A 15000-nucleotide genomic window follows, 5' to 3' on the forward strand; every position below is an offset into this window, starting at 1 on the left:
GGACGAGTGGGGGGCAGGAAGGGGGTGGAGGTGACTTTGAAACTGCTGAGAGCAGAGACCTGCCAGCCTCGAGCCAGTTGCACTGCTCGGACGGAAGAGCCTGGTATGGTCGTAACCCGCTACTAACTGTGTGTAGTATGGAACTGACCAATAATGGCGTAGTTCGGTCAACGTAGGCATTTAGTCACGTGTAACTGTCAAAAAAGAAAAAGAAAAAAAAGAAGTTAGAACCAAGCAATGCAACTGGCACCTGCAGCTGGCGAACCGGAAGAAAGAGGGGGCTCATTCCAAGTGCAATGCAATGCCGTGCAACATAACACAACGCAGCGCAAAACAACGCAATAAAACACAACGCAACGCGACGCAACGTAACGCAAAACAACGCGAACGCGACGCGAAGCAAGACAAGATAAGACAAGACAGCACAGCACAGCACAACACAACACAATACAAGACAGCAGAACACAATACAACACAACACAATACAACACAATACAAACATAAAACGATAAATGTAATACTATACAACATAACACAATACAATACAATACAATACGATACGATACGATACGATACGATACGATACAATACGATACGGTACTATAAAATACGATACAGTACGATATGATACAATACGATACGATACGATACGATACGATACGATGCGATAAAATAAAATGCGATTCGAAATGGAAAACAAAAAGTAAAAAGAAAAATACAATAAAAGAAAAGAGCGAAAGAAAAGTCTTAAGACAGATATGGAGGTGGGGCTGAAGGAAGGGGGGTAAGATTTGGGGTGGGGGGGGGGGAACGGGGTGGGGGGGTTAGCTAAGAGAAGTCCGCAACATTAATTCTGATAGAAAAACGTTTCAATCAATCAGCACTAATAATAATAATAATAATAATAATAATAATAATAATAATAATAATAATGATAATAATAATAATAAAAACAACAACAATAAATCAACAAACCAACCAATGAAATCAAATCACTTTAATGTCATCCTAAAACTCAAAGTGATTTGATTTTGATTGATTGGGTTGATTGATTGATTGGACCATGTCTTCATCGAAAAGTTTGGTCTAAAATAGACGAGATGAAAGTCCTCTTTAAAAAAAAAGAAAAAAAAAAGCAACAACCCCAAACAAACAAGCAAAAATGCAACAACAAAAGTCTTTTCTTTTCATCTCCTTTTAGAAACTTGACGAAATGTCTGTTTACGTACGCACGCACGCGCACACACGCACGCGCGTACGCACACAAACACACACACACACGAACACAGACGTACAAGCACACACACACACACGAACACACACACATGGGCACACACACGCACACACACACGCACACATACACACTAACACTAACACGCACACGCACACACACACACACACACCGGGGGGGGGGGGGGGGGGGGGGGGCTGGGGGGAGGGGGCTGGGGGTGCGGGGGGGGTGCGGGAGGGTGCGGGGGAGGGGAACAGGGGTTTTCAGGAGGAGGGGGAGATATGGAGGTAAAAAGCAAGAAAGGCAATAATTATTTCAGTTGGGGCGATGTCTGGGTTATTAATAGGACTGCTGTTATCAATTCTCCCGGATGTCCGCAAAACTGAAGTGGCCTGTTATAGCGATCTGTTTTGCGTTCGTATTGCATTGCATTGCATTGCATTGTATTATTAATTGCATTGTATTCTTTCTTGTTGCATTGTATTGTACTGTCACATTAAATTGCATTTTATTGCATTGCATTGTATTGTATTACACTGCATTGCGTTGCATTGTATTATATTGTGTTGCATTGTACTGTATTGTATTGTATTGTATTGTATTGTCTTGCATTTTTACTTATCTATTTTATTGTAATATACTGCATCACAATGCATTGAGTTGAAATGAAATGAAATTATGGTGCTTAGAGCCTCGCCGACCACTAAGGCCATCTCAAGGCTATCGCCGCGTCAATTACTACTACAAGGCTAAAAAAAAACAACCAATTAAAACGAGTCACCACTTCAAACTTTCCACTCCAAAGTTTAAAAAAAAACTTCCATAGTTTAAAACCTTCAAATCTGGTTAAAAAGGTTCACTTCTTTTAAGAAGTCCATCAGCGCCCACGGAGGGACATCACGAAACAAAGTCTTCAAAGAAACCGCCGTGTAATGTCTGCGTCTAACGTCATGCAGATCCCAACAGTCCAAGGAGCACGTGTTTCACGGTGAGAGGCTCGTCACAGGGAACGCATCGAGGGGCCTCCTCCCCCTTCAACAAGTAAGAATGAGTAAAAAAAGTGTGCCCCGTACGCAGTCTGCACAGCAGAGATTCCTCCTTTCTGTTCTTCACCCCCGAAGGGAGGGTCTCCCCCCAGGTCCGGACGGATCTGGAAGAGCTTGTTGTCTATCTGGGTGTTCCATTTCTCTTGCCAAAGATCTTTAACGTAAGAATTGACCTTCCGCTTCATGTCTGTATAGGGTACCAAGGATCTGGACAATTCTTTCTTTACAGCGTTCCTGGCCAGCAGGTCCGCCCTTTCGTTACCACGAATGCCAACATGTCCGGGAACCCAGGCCAACACAACCTCGTATCCTTTCTTCGTTGCGAGAGTAAAAAGTTTCATAAAATTCCAGCAGTTTGGGATGAGTGATATTCCTGCAGGCGATCGCCTCCAGGGCTGATAAGGAGTCGGAAAAGATCATGAATCTCTTCTGTTTGGAAGAGAGAACCATTTTTAACCCCAGGACCAGTGCAGTCAGTTCCGCGGTGTATACCGAGCTGTCAGACAGGATGTGTTCTGTTGAGGGCCGGTCAGGAAAGGCGGGACAGAACGCAGATGCGGCGACTCCGTCCTCTGACTTGGAACCGTCAGTGAAGATGCCTTGAAAGGTGGGGAATTTGTGGCACAGTTCCGAAAAGTAGGTTCTGTAGGCCAGAGAACTGGTGGTGTCCTTATCGGTACGAGGCCAGATCAAAACGGACCTCAGGTGTTGTAAAGGTCCACGGGGGGCTGTCAGGGAACTTAGAGAAATCTGAGATGCCACCGACATCCAGATCGGCATTTTCCAAGTGCGGCTGAATGCGGAGTCCGAGAGGAGGTATGCAGTTTGGGTTGTCTGTAAATTTCTTATCGAAAGGGTTGTTGAATACAGCATCGTAAGCAGGGTTTGTAGGTTCCGAAAACAATTTCAAATAATAGTTCAGGGTCAGCTTCAGTCTGCGGTTGGAAAGAGGGCGGTTCCCCCGCCTCTGCATACAGGCTGTGCACAGGGGTGGTGCGGAAAGCACCCAAGCTGAGACGGAGCCCTTGGTGGTGTACAGGGTCCAACAGTTTCAGGTAGGACGGTCTGGCCGAGCCGTATACAACACTTCCATAATCCAGTTTGGACCGGACCAGGGCTCTGTAGAGGTGCAAGAGAGTCCTCTTATCAGCACCCCAGTTCGTGTGTGCCACAACTCGGATGATGTTCAGGGCTTTTAGGCAAGATATTTTCAGCTGTTTAATGTGGCTGAGAAAATTCAGCTTCTGATCGAAGACGACCCCTAGAAATCTGGCTTCCTTGACCGCCGGATGGTGGATGTTCCCAGACGGATTTCAGGGTCCTGATAGAATTGGCGAAATTATGAAAGTGGATGCCATTCAGTTTTGGAGGACGAAAATGTGAAGCCATTCTCCTCTGCCCAACACTGGATTTTGTTGACGCAGAGCTGAAGCCGTCGCTGGATGCTGGCGTACGTGCTGCCGGTTGCATATAAAGCAAAATCATCCACGAACAGCGAGCTGTCCGATCCTTTCTGAACGGATTGAACGATGTCATTAATTTTGATGCTGAACAGAGCAGGCGACAGGATGCTCCCCCTGCGGGACACCCAGCTCCTGCTCGTGAATGTCGGACAGGGTGGTGCCGACTCTCACCTGGAATTGTCTGTCCTTGTAAAAAATTGTGGATAAACTGAGGCAGGTGTCCTCGGAAGCCGAGCTTGTGCAAGTCGGAAAGAATACCAAATTTCCACGTGGTATCGTAAGCTTTCTCCAGGTCAAAAAATATGGCCACCACATGTTGTTTGTTGACGAAAGCATTTCTTATCGTGGTTTCCAGACGAACCAGATGGTCAACGGTAGAGCGATGCTTGCGGAAACCGCACTGTTCCTTCGCCAGAAGGCCGTCGGTCTCTAGTTTCCACATCAGTCTACCGTTGACCATCTTCTCCATCAGTTTGCAGACGCAGCTGGTCAGTGCAATTGGGCGGTAGTTGGAGGGGTTCGAGGGGTCTTTTCCCGGTTTCGGCAGCGGGATTATGAGGGCTTTTCCGCCAGGAGGGTGGAAAGAAGCCTGTGACCCAGATGTGGTTATAAACTTTAAGCAGGGTGTCCAGACAGGTTTGGGGAAGGTGCTTTAGGAGTTTATAATGGACTTCGTCCATTCCTGGACAGGAATCCGTACAGGTCTGAAGGGCAGATTTAAGTTCGTTCATTGTGAAAGGAAGGTTGTAATTCTCTGTGTTGTCGGAAAAGAAGTTACATGGTGTTTTTTCTGACAGGTTTTTGGTTTTAAGAAAGCGAGCAGATTTGTTAGCAGATCTCGAGTTCTGTTCTATTGTGGAGGCAAAGCAAATTGGCAACTGCTTTCTTCTCTGTGACCAGAGCGTCTGAAAGTTTAAGATGGTGGAAGGTCGGGCATGCGTTTTTGCCCTTAATTCTTTTTAAAACCCTCCACACTTTCTTCTGGGTGTGTTGGAGGTTAAGGAAGAGCAGAAATCTCTCCAAGACTTCCTCTGGCTCTTTTTAAAACATACCTGGCTTTTCGCCCTCAGCTGTTGATGGGTTCGAACGCTATCGGACCTCCGGTCTCCGAAAGACGCGTCGCTGCGCTCTCTTCCGAGACTTGCGGGCCCCTCCCCGACATTCCGCGTTGAACCAGGGCGTTCTAGGGACCTGAGGCTTGGAGGTAGACGATGGGACTGCTGCTTTGGCGCAATCTAAAACGATCCGAGTCAGAGCGTCAGCAGGGTCCTTGCTTTTCAATACTGTTTCTTCTGCAGCTCAGCTCTTATCTTGGTGGTAAAAAACTCCAGTCTGCTTTGTCGTAGTACAGGCGGTCAGGGCAGAGAGTCACCTTCTCCATCTGTGGGGCGGAGGAGGACGACAGGGAAAGTGGTCACTCCCGTGCAGATCGTCGTGCACTTTCCCACTCGTAGTCCAGGACCAACGATGGATCGCAGACCGACAGATCTAAACACGAGAGCTTTCCAGAGGACAGATGCAGGTAAGTGGGAGACTTGTCGTTAAGACAGCACAAGTCCATGTCAGAGAGAAGGTTTTCTAAGAGAAGACCTCGGGCTGATGTCATCTCACTTCCCCAGAGCGGGGAGTGTCCGTTGAAGTCGCCCCAACAGTAAAAAACGGACGTGGGAGCTGGTCGACCAGGTTCATGAGGTCCTGCCTCAGAACACGGACGGAAGGGGGGAAGGTAGAGAGAGCAGACAGTGATGGTTTTCTCGAGCGTGACTCTGACTGCCACCGCCTGTAAAGGGGGTGCTTAAAAGAACTGTACTGTATAAAAGGGACTTTCGAATAAAAAGAGCAACACCTCCCGTCAACCCCCTCTTGCTTCGGTTGAGCGGGTTTAAAAACGGAGTTTAAAACCAGAGAGAGATAAAACCTTGCCATCTCTTTGCAGAGTCTCCTGCAGTGCCAGCACTGAAGGTTTCAAAGCACGACAAAGCAGCTGGAGTTCCTGGAAGTTGGCACAGAATCCCCGGATATTCCAGTGGATCACTGCCATTAAAAAGGTTTTTTTTTAAAAAAAAATAAAAAAAATAAAGCAGCAGCCTATTCCATCGCTACCCCCCTGCTCCTCCACTTGCGGTGGCTCAAGGTCCGCCAGGATGGAATATTTGTTCTTTGACATAAATTTTTCAGGTTCCCGCCGGGTCGAAAAATCCACCACCTCGGCCCCTCCCGATCCCGCCGTGGCCGCAGCCCTCCCCTCCTTGAGTTTTGGAGGTGCGGGGGGCTTCCGGCCACTTCCGCCAGCCCGAGGGCCCAGGGCAGACGAGAGGCGGGGCGAGGGGGGCCGGGGGGGTGGGGTGGGGCGGGAGGCGGACAACGTGCTCTCCGCCCGAGGCTTTTCTCTCCCGCCCAGCAGCCCCTGAGGACTGCCTGCGCAGGATGGGAAGGGGTGGACACAGCGCCTCCACCCAAGGCCAACGGTTCCGACGAGGCGGTTAAGTCGTCGTCTGCGTTCCTGTGGACGTCGTCTGGACTGCGACGTCCACCGTCCCGGATCTGACGACAGAGGCATACGACGTCCCTAGGCGACGCGGCCTCCACCTGTTTTCTTGCCTCAAAGAAGGAAATTTTCTGTTCTGTCTTGACTTTCTGAATTTGTTTTTCTTTCTTCCAGGCGGGGGCAGTCCTTCGATGAGGACGGGTGGCCACCTCCGCAGTTCGCACACAGGGCTGCACTGACGCAATCGCCCTGGTGCGCCGCCTTCGAACAGGTGCCACACGCCTCTTCCTCCTTACATCTGTCTCTCACGTGTCCGAATTTCTGACACTTAAAGCATCTCAGAGGGGACGGTACGTACAGGCTGACATTAACTAGCAGGTATCCGACCCGAATGTCCTTGGGGACATCCGGGCAGCAGAAGGTGAGGAAGAAAGTGTTGGTCGGGACTCTGTCCGACCCCTTCCTCACCGTCACCCTGTACACATCGGTCACTCCCTGAGAGGACAGTTCGCTCTTGATCTCGGCCTCAGACACAACCTTTCAACTCCGGGCATCTGATGACTCCCTTAGAGCAGTTGAGACCTTTGTGAGGGGAAATCTTCACTGCCCTATCCACGAAAGTGGTCGCCTTGAGGAGGAGCTGTGTCTGTCTTTTGGATTCTGTCTGTACTAAAAACGCTCCACTCCTCAGCCTCTTGATGGATCTGAGCGATCCTGCCAGGCACTGAAAGCCCTTCTGGACAGCGAAGGGGCTGAGAGCCGACAAGGGCTTGTCGTCATCAGCGCCCTCCATCACTAGCCATGATGGCCAAAAACCAGAGGTCTCGACGACCTCCGACTCAGAGTCTGAGTCGTCCGTTCCCTGTCGTCGTCTTTTTCCGAGTTTGGGGGGGTGTGTTTGTTTAGGATTCATGTTGAAAGAAAAAATGTGAATTCATCCCTCCCTTACCCACCCACCATGGGGTCCAACTTAGGGGCCAGGGTCAAGGGAACACCAGCTTGACCCCTTCCAGGTTTCGGGAGGGATATACAACCAGCAGCCCAGCTCCAACGTGCTCCCCCCCGATCATGCCCAGCTCCCGGGGACAGAGAGCCGAGCACTACGGGGGTTACCTTCGTCAGCCACTAAACTGCCAGTCTTGACCCAGCCCCACGAAGGGGTAGCCGATTGACACACACGGGCCAATGTGTGCCGCCCTGTCTTAGGAGAGGTCCGAGCCAAAGGGATGTGTTGAGAGCAGCGTGCTCTCTCAATCCCCAGGATCTCATTCCCCTCCATCACAGGTCGCGCCGCACGGCAAACACGGCGGGCCTAAAGAAGGCCGCAGAGAAAAAAAGAATGTGGAAAAGAAGGCTTGATGGGGAGCTGAGGACAGAAAAGAGGCGGTAAAAAGAAGAACAAAGAATAGCGAAAGGGACAGTGGGTCACGTTAGTTTGGGCCTCACTCACGACCTGTTTCGGCATGGGAAGCCCTATCAGGGGCATCAGTACAAAACCACCACTTATTCAGCCCTAACAGCTACGATGGCTATGTAGGCTGTCAATTAAGACCTGGGACCAGAGCACCAAACCCCAAAAGCACTGATGCCCCGCCGACATAGCTCGCTCGATCACTGGGCCACTAAGCCTCCCGACCACGACAAGGTAGTGACCCTCCCGGGAGTGGGTCAGAAGAAACACCAGCCTGACCCCCTCCAGGTTCGGGAGGATGCATTGAGTTGTGTTGTGTGTTGAACTGAATAAATCGTATCGTATCGTATCACATCGTATCTTAGCGTAGCGTATCGTATCACATCGCATCGTATCGTATCGTATCCACATCGCATCGTATCGTATCACATCGTATCGTATCACATCGTATCGTATCACATCGGATCGTATCGTATCACATCGCATCGGACCGGTACGTATCGTATAGTATTGGTATCGTCTCACATCGAATCGTATCGTATCATATCGTATCGTATCGTATCTCACATTCGGATCGTATCGCATGTATCACATCGTATCGTGTCGCATTGTATCGTATCGTATCGTATCGTATCGAAGTATCGTATTATATCACATCGTATCGTATTGTAGCACATCGTTTCGATAGTCGTATTGTACTCACATCGTATCCCCCCTGGGGTCTGCCCTGGGGGTCCTCAGGGGGGTTTTTTCCTCCTTTTTAGTTCCCAGGGTCACCTCACCTCATGCTCTTTCATGATGGTGAGCTCTTCTCCTTCTCCTTTTTTTTTAAATTTTGTTGTTTATATTATCATCTGCCTTGATCGGTACTGTTCTGTCTTCTACTCCCCTTCAAGTCTTCTTTTCCACATTTCTTCCCTTTTCTCTCGATCTCCTTAGGTCCGTCGTGTTTGCCGTGCGATGGCGACCCGTGGTCGGTGGGGGAAAGAGATCCTGGTGATTGAGCAAGCCTAGGCTTGCAACACGTCACTTTGGCTCCAACCTCTCCTAGACGGAGGTACATGAGGCCCGCACGTACCAAGCGGCTTCCTCATGAGGATTGGGTCAAGGTTTTCAGTTTTTTGACCTGGTTTGGAACTTTGGCAGTGTCGGTTTTCTGTTCCCGGAAACTTTGCACTATCCCTTTGCAATGGATTAGGTTGAACTCTGAGGGCCGTATATCTCTCCTGAAGCCTGGAAGGAACAAAGTTTTTCTTTAGTTCTGGCACCCTTGTTGACTCCATGGTGGGTGGGTAGGGGAGAGATGAATTGTCCAAGAAAAATTATGGATTCAAAACATACCCTCAACCCCCAAAAGAAGAAAGATGTCTGAGGACAGATTGTCCTCAGAATTCAGAAGAGGAGACAAGAAAGATTTCTGGAAACTGGCCTGCATGGCTGGTGATTGAGGGCACAGACCTGAAAAACCAGTGACTGATCTCAGCCCTTGTATTGTGGAGAAAGCATTTGCGGGGATTGCGGGAATCCCCCAAAAACGTCCAAAAACAAAAAAAAAAAACCCAAAAACTTTTTTGGTCAAGTGTGAAAAAAAAAAACAAATTTACACGTTCTACGTATCGTTTTTTAAACTTTTTTTGTATCACATCGTATCGTATCGTTTTGGGTTTTGTATGTATCACTCCCCTCGATGGGAAGCAAATCGTATCGTATCGTTTTTGAAACAAAACGTTCGTATCGAAAACGTATAAAATCGTATCGAAAAGTATCACATCGAATCGTATCATAAAATCAATCGCACTTGCCCACAGTGCAATGCCAAAACATATTTTTTTTTTTTTTTTTTGGTCAATGAACTAAATTTTTTCCGAAAAAAAATTTTTTGGGCCGGGGACAAACACTTTTTTTGCCGGGGGATCTTTTAGGGCCCAGTGGAGCTTCCTAAATTTTATTGTCTCATCGAATGATGGGGAAATGAGGGTAGGGGGGGGCGGGGGGGGTGTAAGGGGAAAAAAGGTGCGTCAAAGGTAAACAAAGTGTTTGTGTTGGCTGCAGACGGCGGGGAAAAAATTGGGTTAAAAAGGGCTGCTGGTTTTGGTCAGATAATCAAATTTAAGATAATTAAGTCTTTTTGGGGGTTTTGGTTTTGGGTTTGCGTTTTTTGAAACCCCTTTTGGGCTTTTGGGCTGAAGGGGGAAAGGGAACACAAACGGCTTTCTTTTTTTTAAAACCCTGATTAGTTTGGTCCCCAAAGTCCATCCCCTTTTATCCCCCCCCCGGTCCCCCCCCCCCCCCCTTCTTTTGTTTTCTGCCCGGGGTTTTTTGTCTGCCCTTTCTCTGCCCGCCTGATCTCTGCCCGGGCTTTTTTGGGTTTTGTGTGGTGTGGGGTTTTTTGTTGTGTGGTGTGTGGGTCGCGCGTGCTGCGGGCTTTGCGTGTGGGGTTTGTGGGTGTTTGCCCCTCCTGCCCTCTACTCTCCCCCCTTTCTCTCCTCATTCTTGTTTTTTTGGGTGTTGAAACTACACTACCAAACCTACACTACACTCACTAACCTACACTACACGCCCCCAACCCATTTAACTTTTGCACTACAACTGTACAACACTAAACTATAAACGGGTGTCACACTACACAATACACAAAATACGACACACACGGCACAAAAACTTAAATTAAGTTGAACTACCTAAACCAAACAAAAACAGCACAGTTTGGAAATGCACCCCAAACACTTACCACATTTCACAACACTATATTTTACTGCACAAAACTAAACTACCCCAAAACTACCCCACTGAAAATTTCATACCTGCACTACACTACCTACCCCGGGCACTCCCACTGCCCACACACACTAACACACAAACATTTGGAAAAACTGAAACTACACTACCCCTACCTACAAACACAAAACACTAAACTAAACTAAAAACTCACTAAACTACGCTCCACTAAAAACGACAATGCACTGCACTACGCTACACTACCGGGCCGTACACTACACACACTACACTCACTTCACTGAAATGCCACTGCCCCCCGGCTTTTCCACTAAACAAAACGCTACACTACACAAACACTAAACTACACTACCTAAACAAAACACGGGCACTGAAACTACGCTACACAAAAAACAAACAATGCACGGGCCTGCCACGCTACACTACACAAACACACACAAACACTACCCCAAACTACACAAACTACACCCCTTTACACTAAAACTGACGGGACAAACACCTACACACACACTCTGCTTCACAGAAATTTTACAAAATTTAGTACAATACAATTTTAGTGCATATATTCAAATAGCCTTTCGCGGCAATCGAGTCAGTAAAACCATATCCGCGTGTTTTAAGGGCCCTGGGCCCATAGCAAGGCCCCCCCCAAAGCCCCTCCCCTGCAGCCGTTTTAACTAAACTAAATAGGGCCATCCCCCTTTTCTCCCTCAACACGGGACCCCTGGGATGTCCATGGGGGGGGGGGGGGGGGGGCTGAATGACCCAACCTTTACTTCCGCGTCAGAACTGGGGTTTTTCTTTCCCCAACTTCACCTTTCAGTATAAGAGCTTTCCCGTTTGCAAAAAATTTGATGATGGAAATTGGGGAATGAAACCCCTTTAACTTTCGTCTTTTTCGCCCGTTCGAATGGGAGAGTTTAACCTTTCCCCCCAACCAAACTCCCCTACTGGGTTCACACCGGGAAAATGGGAAATTAAAGTGCCCTTCCCCAACTTATCTTGGGAATGATCGTGAATCCTCGCCGGGGGGAGTGAGGCCTAAGGGAAACGCTTCCCCGCCTAAAAAGCAAAGAGAACCCGAGCCCCTGGTTTGCTCAGGGCCCTCAGCCCCCCGATATTTTCTCCCCCCTCCACTAACCTTAAGTGGGGGCGGGCCCGCAGTTTTTTGGGATGAGACGTTTAACCGAGGTCCCCGTGTGCTAGCATCATTTAACCCCAACTTTAAAAGAACCCAGGGTATAAATAAAAAAATTTGTGCATCAAAAACCAATATACCTGAAGATCTAGTAAATCACCCAAAACCAAAGGAAAATATGCGCTTCTTTTTCAAACGTGAGTGTGTGTTGTGGTGGTGTGTTGTGTGTGTTTTGGTGTGGGTGTGTGGGTTTATTTGTTGTATGTGTTTTGTGTTTTTAAATGCGTGGCGTGCTTTCATATGTGTTTTTGTGGGGGGTGTGGTGGGGTGTGGGCGCGCGCGCGCGGGGTTTGGTGGTTTTCAGTCGTGCATTTTGTGGTATGCAAAAATTTTTTTTATTAAATATCATTTAGTATTTTGTCTTAATTTCAACTGTATCTAGTTTGGGTTTATTTTTTTCGTTTTTTTTTTCGTACCGGGGTTATCACTGTCCCCCCCCTAATATTCCTTTGGTCCCGGTACCCCTTGGTAAAAAGCAAATTCTATTCTATTCTTTTTCTTTTCCTTTCATTTTTTAAATTAAAAATCAAGGACAAAACACCATTCGAACCCCCCATCTCTAACGACACTGGATTTAGAAATCCACACAAAACCACAGGGGCTACAGAGCCTTCACAAAAAAGCACACCGAGTCCCCAGCACACAAAACACAAAACCCCACACACACCCCAAAACCCCACACAACAAACACACTCACACACAAAATTTTTACAAAAAGTAAGCACCGTTTTCTCATACAAACAAAACGACCTTTTTTTTTTTCCCCCCGGGAGGGGTAATCAAAGGGAAAAAAAAAACCCCAAACCACCCGCCAACCAAAACCAAACTCAGGAAACCAAACCCAAACCCAAAAACCCCACAAATTTAGCCAAAAGCACCACCTCTTTCGCCCCCCAAACCCGCCCAATAAAAACCGTTAAAAAGACAGTTTACACAAGAAACCCCCCGGCCTTTTATTTCTGAGCCCAGAACGGGATCCCAAAACGACTCTCTAAATCTGCCAGAAAAAAAGAGAAGTAACCCTTTTATCTTGTTTCAAAAGAGGCCGTTCAAAACGTCATTTGAAGTTGTATGCGTGGGTTGGTTTTTTTAAATTTTTGTTTGGGGGGTGTGTGTGTGGGTGAGGGGGGGGTGGGGGGGGGGGTAGGGGGTGTGTGTGGGGGGGTCGGTTTCCCTCTTACCACAGGGAAAAGGGCCAAATGGCTTTAAAAGATTTTTTCACACCACCGGATCATGACGCACTTATCATTTTAAAACCTCTGCTAAGGAGGATGCAGGGAAAAATTCCCCTACACACACTGCCATAAAAAAGCTTCTTTTTTTTCTACACTGATGATCAATAGTCCCCCCTCCACCCCCAGCATACCTTTTTCCAAGCCTTTTTTTCTTACGGATTTCTTTTAAAGTTTTTTTTTACATTTTTTACCTACAGAAAAACATCCGTCACATATTTAGGTTTATGTATATATGTACATTTCGACAAAAAATTTTTTTTCCCCACCATTAAAATAGTGTCCTAGCAAACTAGGGGGTGCCCGGGGGGGGACCGATTTAAAGACCACGGCCTGTGGGTAAATCCACCTTAGAATGGGAAAGCGCCCGAGGGTAAGCATATCCGGAATTCAAAACCCAAAGTTTTGTCCTTCGTCCCTTTACGATGGAAATTTTTCCTCTCCCCCGACAAAGGGGCGTACTTCCCCAGGGCCCCATTTTTCCGGAGAGTCTCCGGGCCGCTGGGGTTGGGTCGGCCCCCTTTTTCTCGGGGGGGGCCTTGTGGGGCGGGGAACTGCAGCAGATTTTTTGTTTTCCTCTGCCTGTTCTGCCCGGGGGACTGCCTGTGTTTTGGCCGATACGGAGTTTTTGTGTAAAAGGTGGTGTTTCAGGTGGTTGTGGCCCTTCCCAAACCTGAAAAAAAACCTTCCTCTCTCGAAGATCCCGCAGGTATACGGCCCCGCCCGTTTGGGGATGCTGCCCGGTTCCACTTTTCTGCAGCTTGGCCCTTTTTAAGATAAAAACCTGGATTCAGATACTGATAACCTTCCCGTCGCTCTTTTGTATGGGCCCTTTCCTTTTGCCCGGGGCTTCAAAAACCCCAAAAGGCAAATTTTCCCTTCACCCTTCCCAAAGGGGGATTGCCCACGAAACAAAGGTAAATTGGGGGATCCTTTTTTTTGCCTTTTTTTGTCAAGGAAAACAGGTGTGCACTGATTGCGGTTTCGGGGAGCATTTAAAAAACCCTCGGAATAGGGGAAAAACCGGAAATTTTCAATAAAGGGGGTAACTGCCGACGCACCGCGCGGGTCCCTTTAATAAGAAAATTAAACCCCGAAGCAAAAATTTAACCCGCGGGGCCCCAAAAAGGGAAAAATTGCCCAAGGGCCAAAAAGAAAACTTGGGCTTTAATACGCCCTGCGGATTTCCCCGGGACCGCTACGAAAACCGGAAAAGCCAAGCTGGGGATGCAAAAAAAAACCAGTGGGCTGCCCCCTCATCTTCCCTCTCAAAATAAAAAACAAAAAACCGAATGGGTTTTAAAAAGCTGGGGCTTTCATTCTGAGGGGCCCGGGTTTGAATTTTCGGTCACCTGGTGGGGAAAGGTAAAATTATTCCGATCTCCCAGTCCCAACATATTGCAACCCCTAATGGGCCCGAAACCCCTTTTTGTTAAACGCACGCAGAAACAAATAAAGAACGGTTTAAAATCCCCGAATTTCCCTGTCAGCGTTCGGGGGGTTTTTTGGAAAAAAAAATAAACCCAGCATGCCACCCCCCGAAACCAAATATGGGTCCTACTTTGGGGGGGTAAAAAAAACGTCTTTTTCAAAAATGTTACTTCTGTCTGAGTGTTATGCGTGTGCGGCTGAAAACTGATTGAATACAAAAGGAAAAAAAAATATGAGCGCTTTAGGGCAGCCATCATTTGGCTCTACCCAGGGAGGCAGCCTTTGGGGCAAATGTCCCCGTTATGTAAAAATCTTAGAAACTTTGGGCCCTAAAAGGGATTTGGGGCTAAAAATAAGTATCCACACAATTTAATCAAACACAAACCCCCCCAACTTTCCCGAAATTTTCGAACTGTGGCACCTCCCCCCAAAACGACAGGTTTTTATCACAACAGATTTGGGCGTCACATGGAAGAAAAGAAGAAAAAACAAAAAACAAAGCAACAAGAACAGGAATAAGAACAAGAAGGAGGAGGAGCAGAATAAGATTAAAAAGAGGAGGAGGAGGAGGGAGAAGGTAGAAGCAGAAGAGAAGAAGAGGAGGAGGGGGAGGAGGAAAAGAGGTGAAGAAGAAAAGAAGAAGAAGAAGGAGGAGGGAGGAGGAGGAGGAGGAGGATGAAGAAGAGGAAGAGGAGGAAGAAGAAGAGGAGGAGAGAAGAAGAAGAAGAAAAAGAAGCATCCTGTGTCCTGTCGAACTCAGCGCA

The 15000-nt window shown here is 47.7% G+C and overlaps 1 protein-coding gene across 1 annotated transcript in view; it reads right to left on the reverse strand.

Moving 5' to 3' along the window:
* LOC143294187 (parathyroid hormone 2 receptor-like) overlaps nt 1-15000 on the reverse strand; it is a 168266-nt gene that overhangs the window by 103479 nt on the left and 49787 nt on the right. The gene's annotated exons all lie outside the window — the stretch shown is intronic.

Source organism: Babylonia areolata, chromosome 19 (assembly GCF_041734735.1).
Source record: "Babylonia areolata isolate BAREFJ2019XMU chromosome 19, ASM4173473v1, whole genome shotgun sequence".
Classification (NCBI taxonomy): domain Eukaryota; kingdom Metazoa; phylum Mollusca; class Gastropoda; order Neogastropoda; family Buccinidae; genus Babylonia; species Babylonia areolata.